The 11,872-nt window shown below is 31.1% G+C and overlaps 1 long non-coding RNA gene across 1 annotated transcript; it reads right to left on the bottom strand.

The window, feature by feature from the left end:
* Positions 1 to 4,531: 4,531 nt before the first annotated feature.
* On the bottom strand, positions 4,532 to 10,751 carry LOC123670365. Its single transcript, XR_006745912.1, has 2 exons — positions 10,548 to 10,751; positions 4,532 to 4,693 (listed from the first exon to the last, which is right to left on the bottom strand). It is a non-coding gene; the product is annotated as an uncharacterized LOC123670365 (long non-coding RNA).
* Positions 10,752 to 11,872: the final 1,121 nt, after the last annotated feature.

The raw sequence follows: 11,872 nt of genomic DNA, 5'->3' as shown, positions 1-11,872 counted from the left end.
GAACCTTGTTATCCCTTAGTCGCCTCTTACGACGCCCACGGGAAGAGAGGGGGTGGCTAAATTCTTTAGTGCCGTAGCCACACAGCATTAAAGAAGATATTTCAATTGAATCTAGCCCACTGAGTTCATGAACAAGAACTTTTTCAAACTTTGATTTTGCTCTCCTGTAAAATGATGATTTCGACTTGTATCACTTTCCATAGAAGACACATATATAATAAGCATACACCTACGGTCGTCCGTTCCTAAGGTAGGCACCATGTTGTGGGTATCAACTGATTGATACCTATAGCTATATATTTTTTTCTTGTCATAAACGTACACGCACGTTTAACTCAATATTTAGTATTAACTAGAATATTCAAACAAAGGACGGACTTTAGTAATGTTATTGTGCTTCCCAAGGTTCGCACTGCTCTGGCTAGAAGACCAATCTTTCCGTTTATTTATACAATCGGGCTAATAAAATATTAAATTTCTACACTCTATCTTTTGTTGTTTTGATTGTTTTCAAGTGGCTGTCCTCGCTGGACTACCAAAAAACTGAGGATCTCCTCAAAGCATACTGGGGGTAGTATACACATCTTGTACAATTTATTGTGCAGACATAAAAAAACACACACGCGCGCGCGCGCACTCGGGGACACGCACACGAAAACGCCCATGCACACGCACACACGCACGCGCACGAGAAACACACACGCGCGCGCGCGCACTCGGGGACACGCACACGAAAACGCCCATGCACACGCACACACACACGCGCACGAGCATAGATACGCACACATATCCTCTTTATCCTGCATATTTTTTTTTAATTATATATAATTATAGGTAATATATTTACTTGAGTTCTCTTGTATATAATTTGCTTTCAGCCGGCCTAGCATGCATACAACGAGATATCTCTTGACGAGAGAGAGAGATAATGTCTACATCGAGTATTTTCTCGATTACCCTAACATGCGCACTACGAGAGACAAAATTCTCTTCCAAAGACTTCGCCTTGTCGAGTAGAGAAACATTATCAACCATAATCACAACTGAATATCATTCTTATTTCTTATGTCGTAAAGTTGAATTTACAAGGTTATTGACCAATCGTGCCAAACCGGGATGAGCCAACGTTTGTATAATTTCAAACGAGTGACACATGTTTTATTTAACAATGTTCTCGGCCTTTTGGCTAAGATAAAAAGTGTATATCTAATTTAAAAAATCTAATATGGAAAATAAAACGGCGTAAGTAAATGAATTTAATTATATATGTAAAACAATATGCTCGTGTTGTGCTTTATATCTTGTCGCACATTAGATAATTGTAATTCTATCACGCATTGTTTTTTTTTGTTTTTTTTTAATTTTTAAAATTTTTTGAATTTTTGAATTTTTTTTTTTGATTATTGATTTTACTTTTATTCTATTTAATTTTATTTTTAGTTATTGATTTTTTTAATATAATTTTGTTTTGTTTTTTAATCTGAATGTTGTCTTGTCTTGTTGTACTAACCCAATATGGACTTATACTTTGGTCTGAAATAAAGTATTATTATTATTATTATTTAGAATAAGAAGCAATAGGGCCCAAATACGTTTTTTGTGTCATTATATGGCACACTTCACTCGACTTTTCGCATTTCCCGCTCTTCGTATACCGAAATTATATAATTATAATAGGGAAACGCCATGGTATACAAAAATAGGCACCCGGTTTTATTTATTTTTTATTTATCGTCTTTCTCGTCGATAATATTGAAGACGAGAAGTTTCTCTTCCTAAAACGACAAAATTCGACAAAATTACGATATCATGTTAGCTTCCGTAGAGATAAATATCACAGATCACTAAAATTTAATGATTATCTCTTCTTGACGTAACGAGAAGAGTATCGCGTGCACGCATGTTAGCTACTGTAGACATAAAGAGATAATACGAGAAAAGGGATAGACAAAATTTTGTCGTGGCGCGCATGCTAGGCCTGCAGGAATAAATAATGAAAGACCACTCTGGTTCATTGTGGCACAAGCTTTTGCCTATCATAAGAGCCAGGGAACTCATAATTCAATATATATGTATGTCAATATTTTTATGAATAAAACATTATTATTATAATAAAATTAAAATGACCTTTTTGTTTCATGAATAATATAAAATTTAAATAACTTTATTTTTATTATAATTTTCGTATTCCTGTTAATTATAATTCATGACATGATATTTTATGACCTCAAAGAATACACAATGAAACATACTTGTTTAAAACAATTGTTATAAGTGAACACGTGACTCAATTTATATTCAAGACTATAAATATTTTTATAAATAACTAGCTGACCCGGCGAACTTCGTATCGCCTAACACAAATTTTATCGTATGGTAATAAAGTTCAAATTGACTTTTAAGTATTATCACAAATTTTTTGTATGGGAGTATAGAAAAGTGTTGTTTTTAGACTTTTTCAGGAAATTTTAATTTTTTTTTAGAATTTTTCTCTCCGTAAGAACCATCCTCGTACTTCAAGGAATATTTAAAAAAAAGAATTAGCGAAATCGGTCCAACCGTTCTCGAGTTTTGCGCTTAGCAACACATTCAGCGACTCATTTTTATATTATAGATAAAAAATATATTATCAATTTAAATTTACTAGTGGCCAAACAGAGGTCGAGGTTCGAACATAATAAAAAATTTAAATTAAAGAAAACCAAAAAATTATGAAAATAAAGAACCTTTTTTAAAAAATTTCAATGTGACTTTGACAATCAACAATACATGGTAGTGTCTGTAATGTTTTTTATTATTATTATTATTGATTTAGTATAATTTTATGCAAAAAATAGTAGCATTCTGCGATCCTTGTCTATATTAAACTATAAGTGGACGAAATTTCATACTACTCCGTCCGCGCAATTTTCGTAAAAAGTGGTACAAAGTTTTTGCTTCCCGTATTAATATACAGATTTACATGACAAATAATGTAAAGGAGTTTAATTTTTTTTTTAATTTATTTATCAAATAAACACTATTGTACATATTTAATATAAATAGCATTAAAAACCACGCAGATTTATGACAATGCTATTAGACAGATATCGCTAGTGTTATTATATTCTTTCGAAGTATAAAAGCATGACAAGAATTTTACGAAATACACTATCAAGATCCGTGAGTGAACGAAGAGATGGGCATTGGTTTTTCCTCAAATAATGATTATTTAATATATTTTGTTTAAGTATTTTTTTTTTACTATGTTGATATCATTTTTAGTCTGTCGCAGTATTTTTGTATCTGTAACTATTTTGTTTATGTGGAAACTTTACTGGTACGTGTAATGTTTTATGATAGCTCCTTATAACTTTAATATATAATAATTATTAATAATATAGAATTATTTTATGGTGTTACGAAATTCTATTTCATAAATATTTCCGGCTTTATTTCGATGTCGAGAATCCGACATAATTGCACAAATATGCTTTGCTTATCTGTTCAACTTCGTCTGTATTTAGTCATGATCGTCATCAGGGTTTCCATAACTATACCGAAATATTAACACCATAAAAATACTCAAATGTCTAAAAGTGTCTATAGAGATGGTGTGGCAAAAATTATATTTATGAATAAGCGAACAAAAATGACTTATATAAATACATTTAATTAGTTACTAGAGTATGGAATGAATGTCTCATACTATTGTAAAAAATCTAAGTAATGTAACTGCCAAGGATCTGTAGATTCACTTGCATATAACAAGAATTTTCCTTTTAGAATTGATTGTATCCGTTAACAGTCTTAATTATATTAATGAATTAGGTAATAATGATATTTTAGAACTGTAATATAAATCGACCTCGTTAGTTACTATTTTTTTATTTATTTAAAATTAAAATCCACGGGCTCTAAAATGCACATGCCTTTTGTTGAACATCGTACATTATAATACCACAGGCGATTTATTATTATTTAAACTCCAAATCGACAGTCCTGTGACTGCCTAGTAAAACTAGGACGTGGTCCGACGCTGACAGATATTTTTTCTTTTTTTTTTATGTATACACACACTCAACATGCACACAGACATACACACATACACATGTACATACTGCCCTTAGCAACGACATGTCACGCTTGTAGATGGTTAGGTTACCTACTCATAATAGCTAAAGAAGGTACAGACGGAAATACAAGAACATCAAAATAAAATGATAGTAGATAACAAGAACTGTGCAATTATTGCTTTCAAAATGCAATTAAAAAACGACCGTTTACGATATTTTTGCACCTGAAGAGCAATCGTAAAATTATAATAACTAATGGACATCTGTAAATAGTAAGCGACAACTTTTTTTTTTATGAAATGCTATATTTGTTTATTTTAATTGATAAGAACGCAGTCATAAATAGAATACTGAAAATTTATAATTTATATTCGTATGTACATAATCTGTATTATAAAAAACAATTAAATAACTAATTACTATAACTGTCATTAAAATATTATCTCTTAAAATATATTTTTTTTTTTTTATTATTATAACTATCATAAAATTAAGCAAGCATGTTGAACATATTGTTGCAAAAACTTTATTTTAAAATAAAAGATGTTTAAAGGAATTAAAGAAACATACCAAGGTAGTTTTGATATAAGACTTTGTTCATTTCCGTTTTTTTGCATCTCCGTAGAAGCCATCTTGTTCTGAAATAAAATAATGTTTTGTTAGTTGAAGTAATTGTAACAAGTTTTAGACCAACAAACAAGAAAAGAATTGCCACTTCATTTTAGAAAAATTCTATCTTTTTTCGCTCTAAATAAATATTTACGTGTATATAATTATTGTTTTGTATAGAATATTGTTATTGAATCCGACTTTAAGTAATAAAATCTTAGATTAATAAACAAAAGGAATAAAATATAAAAATAGCATATAAATTGTAAACATACATTATTCACAGATATTTTCCTACTTAATTAATATATAATTAAATAATAGATACTATTAAACACACATATTTCCTATAATAGTAAGTTAATGATTCAAAATGATAAATCTACTTCTGGACTTTTAAGATACACTATAAAAATTTGACGAAAGCTTTGAAAAGTCTGACAAATATAAGGAATACATTTAAATTAGATGCGTTTTTAGCTTTTTCGTTAAACGTCAAAACATTTTGTGCTTTTAAAGCATTTTTACATATAAGCTAATCATAAGTCACTACTTATGATAGGCCAGTGGTCGAAACTCGACCATAATTAATTTAAATTACAATTTTGAATATAATTAAGGTTCTATTATCAAAGACTATACTTCTATAATAATAAACAAAAGATTATAGGTTTATGCCTGTGTGTGTCAAATACGAGGTAGTGTGTTATGTTTTTTTTTATTGACTTAGTGTATTTTTTGCATAATTTTAAAAAAAATATTAGTATTCTGGAATCCTACTCTATATAAACTATAACTTATTCATACTCGTCTGCGCAATTTTCGTAAAAAGGGGTATAAAGTTTTTGTTTCATTTATTTTTATACAGATAATCACACTTAAGCTTATATTATGATACAATGTTAGTTTACTATGTAAAATCGACGTCGACGAACAGAAAATAAGCGAGTAAGTTATTGTTGGCATAGAGGATATTTGGTCAACTATACGGCGTCGATGACCTCCAAGTTCAAGATCAACGAATAAGAATCTAACACAATACACAGTTTTTATTTAATGTGTTAATTATAAGAAACGTACTTCTAATCAAAAAATTAAATTAATAAAATAAAGAATTATAACGTACCTATTAAAACTTTTTGATTTTTTTAAAGTCCCGGATTTATGTAGGACAAAATTTGAATTCAAGCTTTTCTACTTAAGTCACAACACTAATAGAATATTAACTGTCAATCACTCTTAAGAATTATGACATAATATGTATGTATTTTAGTTGTAAGTCACTTCACTAGCTTCTGGACGGTAACTGTACGGAAATAGTGACGTAGAAAATAGACTTCGACCTCGTTTATCATTCATTTTACGTCCCGATGAAGATAGAAATAATAGTACTAACGCGTAGCAGTTGTTATATTTTTAACCGACTTCCAAAAAAGGAGGAGGTTCTCAATTCGACTGTATTTTTTTTTTTTTTTTTTTTTTTTTTTTTTTTTTTTTTTTTATGTATGTTACATCAGAACTTTTGACCAGGTAGACCGATTTCGACAAATTTTGTTTTAATCGAAAGGTGGTGTGTGCCGATTGGTCCCATTTAAATTTATTTGAGATCTAACAACTACTTTTCGAATTATATCTAATAATGCGTTTTTACTTGACGCTTTTTTCGTCGACCTACGTTGTATTATACCACATAACTTTCTACTGGGTGTACCGATTTTGATAATTCTTTTTTTGTTGGAAAGGGGATATCCCTAGTTTGGTACCATGATAAGGAAACCAGGATCTGATGATGGGATCCCAGAGAAATCGAGGGAAACTCTTGAAAATCCGCAATAACTTTTTACTGGGTGTATCGATTTTGATAATTTTTACTTTAATCGAAAGCTGATGTTTATCATGTGGTCACATATAAATTTTATCGAGATCTGATAACTACTTTTTGATTAATCTTTGATAACGCGTATTTACTTGACATTATTTTCGTCACCTTACGTTGTATTATACCTCATAACTTTTTACTGGGTGCACCGATTTTGACGTTTCTTATATAAATTAAAAGCTACTATTCGTCACGTGGTCCCATTCAAATTTAATTGAGATTTGATTAGTAATTTGTGAGTTATATCTAATATTGCGTATTTACTTGACGGTTTTTTCGTCACCCTACATTGTATTATACGTTATATCTTTTTACTGGGTGCACTGATTTTGATCTTTTTTGTATAAATCAAAAGCTAATACTTGTCATGTCGTCCGTTTTAAATATGATTGAGATATAATGAGCAATTTTTGAGTAATCTTTGATGACACGTATTTACATGACGATGTTAAGACGACTGTGGTCATGTTCAATACTTTGCCACAACGCCATCTATCAAAATTTAATGAAATTACTTCGTTGACTATCGATCAAATTACAATATTCCACTAGAGTAGAGAGTAGCAGTTTATTCGTTATAAATATATTTGTGCTTTTAATTTTTGAGTTATCGCTAATACTGGGTATTTACTTGGCTATTTTACGTGCCGGCCCCGGAATGAAAAAATTGAACAGTAAAATCTACTGAACGAATGACCTTGTTAGAGATGGCGTTCAGACGTTTTCTAATAACGCAATTAGGTTCCGATAGATGGCGTTATTAGATTAATTTATTTACAATTTGATATAGTAATAATATATTTCTCAGACTAGTAAGCCTTTTTGTGCCTATTTAGACAGTTGATCTGAAGGGGTAAACTCCAGTCGTGCATCGGAGCTGTGTGAAAACATGAACAGTACATATTTTTAATAAAAAAGACATAAACCGTAATTCAATATAAATCCGCTTCAACTAAAAAACCCGCCGTAATAAGCGATGTCAGCGCTTCGCGCGAATCGACGACGGGCCTTTTATGAAATTTCTGCCTACAATCGTTAACAAAATGTTAGAAATAACAGTAGAACATTACATAATTCTACAATTTTATAATGTGGCGTTATATGGAATACGAACAAAGTATTACTATTTTTTCATCGATCTACGTTGTATTACTACTCTTCGATGTAATTGAAGTCGGTTTTTTTTTCGTTTGCGAGCAAACACAATTATGCCAAATATATACACTAAATTAGTAAATTCTCCAAGGAGCTAAGTGTGTATCTATATATTACTTTTAAAGTAAATTTATCATACCCATACGGTCTGTTTCTAAGGTGACTTAATATCTATATTATGGTAACAGCCGACTTATACTATATATGTGTATATATTTTTTAAATAACTTTAAAGAAAATATACACAATAAAATGCGGCGTTGGCGCAACGGTCACAGCTATGGATTGTGCCTGATGCGCTGGCGGTTGCGGTTTCGATCTCCGCACATGACAAACATTGATTGCCGTGGTCTGGGTGTTTGTAAGTCCTTGTGGGTCTCCCCACCGTGCCTCTGAGAGCACGTTAAGCCTTCGGTCCCGGTTGTTATCATCTACGCCTGATAGCGATCGTTACTCGCTTCAGCCTGTAATATTCCACTACTGGGCATAGGCCTCTTTCCCCATATGGGAGAAGGATCAGAGCTTAATCCACCACGCTGCTCCAAAGCGGGTTGGCGAATATATTCCCTACTATGAATAACGATACTCATAGTAGGGATCGTTACTCATTGTAGGGAATATACCCGCACTGGAGCAGCGTGGTGGATTAAGCTCTAATCCTTCCCCTACATGGGGAAAGAGGCCTATGCCCAGTAATGGGATATTACAGGCTAAAGCGTAACATAATAAATATAAAGATTACACCCAGACTCGAGCCGGCAATCTAATTCACAATCCTAGAACAGAAAACAAGGTCACTACCAATCGTGGCCTAGTCAACAAAAATATTATGCATTATGAGTAAAAGGAACACTTATATGAAACAGTTGGAATACAGAGATTTCTTAAAAATAAACTGACTCCTCTGGCGAACTTTGTTCTGCCATAATTATTCTCGTTTGTTTTTGTGGTTGTATTAATTTTTATTATCTTTTATACAGATCTTGTCTAGACAATAACGGACATAAGAATATTTCAAATTTTGTGCTGTCGTTCGAAAATTATACGCGTACATACAGTTCGGCGTTTAATTTTTATTTATATACAAGATGTACCCACAAGTCTGCGTGAAATTTAATAAAAAAGTTATTGTTCAGTTTTCAGAATTATAAAATAAATATTTCTACCATAAAAATAGCCTAAGTTACTCCTTACTACATCAGCTATCTGCCAGTGAAAGTCCCGTTAAAATCGGTCCAGCCGTTTCAGAGATTAGTCGGAACAAACAGACAGGCAGACATTTTTTTGACAGGCAAAATTACCATGACGAATATAAATATAAAAGACATATAGCGTGTCCATATGCATTTAGTAAAAATATTACAAACAGACTCCACTTTTATTTATTTGTATAGATATATAGATAAGTAGACCAACTTAGCGAGTGATAATTATATCAATAGTATTTAAGCTGATGACTGTCTTGTTTCAAGGTCATTTGTACCGATTAACACTATAGGCTAGTGACGATTAAAGTGCTTTTAAACGCTACTGTAACAAAGACATTTTTAGTTTAATTCGAGTGTAGAATTACAAATGCTTCGATAAAATAAGATAAGGCGGAAATAAACATTGAAAAAATAGATAATAAATGTGTTTAACATACGCACTCGGCCGTCTGTTCCTTAGGTTAGCACCTTCAGGCTTGTGTTATAGGTAACAGCTGGCTGATATAGATACAAATTTTTGAAAAAAAAAATAATATATATGATTTTTTACTTATTTAAAAACGCGTTGGCTCGGTTCAGGGAGCGTCAGTGAGTCACAGCAACTGCCTGATTCTCAGACGGTCGCAAATTTGATCCCCAACCATGATAAATATTTGTAAAAGCCACAATGATTATAGATTATATAGATTACTCTACTGAGAGCCGTTGAGTTCTAAGCGTTTGTTTGTTTTTTAAAAAAATGTGTAATAGTTAGATACTATATTTAAAAAATATAGTAAATAATTTTTAATAAAGTGACGATATAGTATAGTGACGATATTGATTAATTAAAACATTCAAGTGCATACAAAATTTGAGGAATTACGTTGCCGAACTTTTGCTTGTCAGAATATACGGAATATGACCACTTTTTTATTATACTTCTTATTTATAATAACTATAGAATAATAAAAATTGTTACTTGCTGAATTGTTAATTTCCAAACAAAAAACTATCCCCGGTAAATTCCTATGTTAATAAAATTTATAGCAAAAAATTCTTAGTATAAAACACGAAACTTTAAATGTTGCCAACATAACAACAGCGTAGGGTCATTAAACTATTAATTGTGATTGTTAAATTGTTAGTGAACTCTTTAAATTAATTTTAAAAAATATCTATGATATCATATTTATTTAAAAAAATAATAATTATATTTAGTTTGAAATTATTTTTACGAATGTTGTGATTACTTCAAACAATGATTCACGTATTTTTTTGTCACCAAAACACGTATAAATTTATATATATATATTATAAGTGTTTAAGTATGATATTGTGTTAAGACTACTAAAGATTTTGGAAAGTATTTTTGGAAACAGAAATCATAAATTTTCTATTTTTTATATATTTTATATACCTACCTACCCGCACTTTTAAACTTTTGGTCCACGAGCTTTAGATTAGCATAATTGATTAATAGCACTGTTCTAAATAATAAATATTATGAATACTGTGTTATATGAATATTAAAATAATGTAAATAAAAATAATTTAATATATTAACAAACAATTTACGTACTAAATAAAAATATCAATCATGAAAAAAATTAGCTAATCAAAAAAGATCGAATAATAAACAAACATAACAACCAAACTTACATTTTTTATAACTGAAAAAAAAATGTCACAAAACCGTACTGTTTAAAGCCGAAGAGTTAAGATTATAATTATAATATAAATAATAATTATAATCTGCGCTATTTAAACGTCCAGCTGACGACGGATGCCGCGAACGACTGGCGGACAGCCGGACACGCGAACTGGCAATGATTCACGATGCGTTCACAAATTAGGTCGCAGTCGCATACTGCCATTGAGAAGTTTATCACTACAAATACAACTGTTACATTTAATTTACACAACTGTTACGCTTTATTTACTTTTCTCTCTAACTATTTAAATATTGACAGGTTAGAATTTTTTTATTATAATTGTGTTTTTCTCCAAACGAGAAATACCGACTTTAATTTACACCGACTTTAATTACACGCATTACATCTTGATAAAATTTAAATGGGACCACATGACAATTACCAGCTTTCGATAAAAAAAAATATGGTTTTTTTATTCATATTTATAATTCACAACTTAAGAACTTAATACATATTTACAGATAGTGTGTCAACGCAGGCACAAAAGTGACCGTCCCTTTGCCAGGGAACCAACGTCAGTCCATCAGGTCTCTTGCCATCATCGCGACTAATTTCAGTAGGCTTGATAAGAGCAGGAACGTCGATGGTGGCAAGAGTACTTTTTATGTTATTTACCCGTGGCGTCCGAAAGAATCAATTAACCTCTTTTCCGCACGGATCGTGCGTTTCGTTTCGTACGTTAGAAGGTAGATTATTTATGGAATTCATACAAAAACTAAAAAAAGTTATCGTAAAATAAATTTGGAGGATTGAGGCTGTTCTCAATTCGACTATAATCTTTTTATATCAGTCACCTAATAACTTCTTACAAACTGTAACGATTTTGATGATAATACCTGACAATAACCAGCTATTTTAATCGAAATATTTTATCTTCCAGCATTGCGGAATATTCAAAGTGAAAACTCGACGAAGTCTGCCAAACGCCGCCCAGCACAACCGAATCCGTCAGCTTCCTTCTCGAAGTTGTTTCGGCCTCGTTAAATGGTGCGGCCTAGGTAGATATAATCCTGAACAACATCGAAAAATTTTAAAAATCTAAAAAAACATAATATTTCCTTTTGAAATTCATGTATAAAATATTTTGACGTCATATCAGCCATTTTATTGATAAATGTTTTTGAAAGTTACAAGTGTCTGCCTATTACGGTTCCAAAGTCCATCGTCCTTGGCATATAGCCTTTTTGGGTCAAAAAGTAAATGAACCCGAAGTTATTGGTTATTATACGTTTCAGTGACACGCTACAAATAAAAATTAAATTCGAGATTAAC

Source organism: Melitaea cinxia, chromosome 1 (genome assembly GCF_905220565.1).
Source record: "Melitaea cinxia chromosome 1, ilMelCinx1.1, whole genome shotgun sequence".
NCBI lineage: Eukaryota > Metazoa > Arthropoda > Insecta > Lepidoptera > Nymphalidae > Melitaea > Melitaea cinxia.
This window is presented reverse-complemented; position numbering and strand designations above follow the sequence as displayed.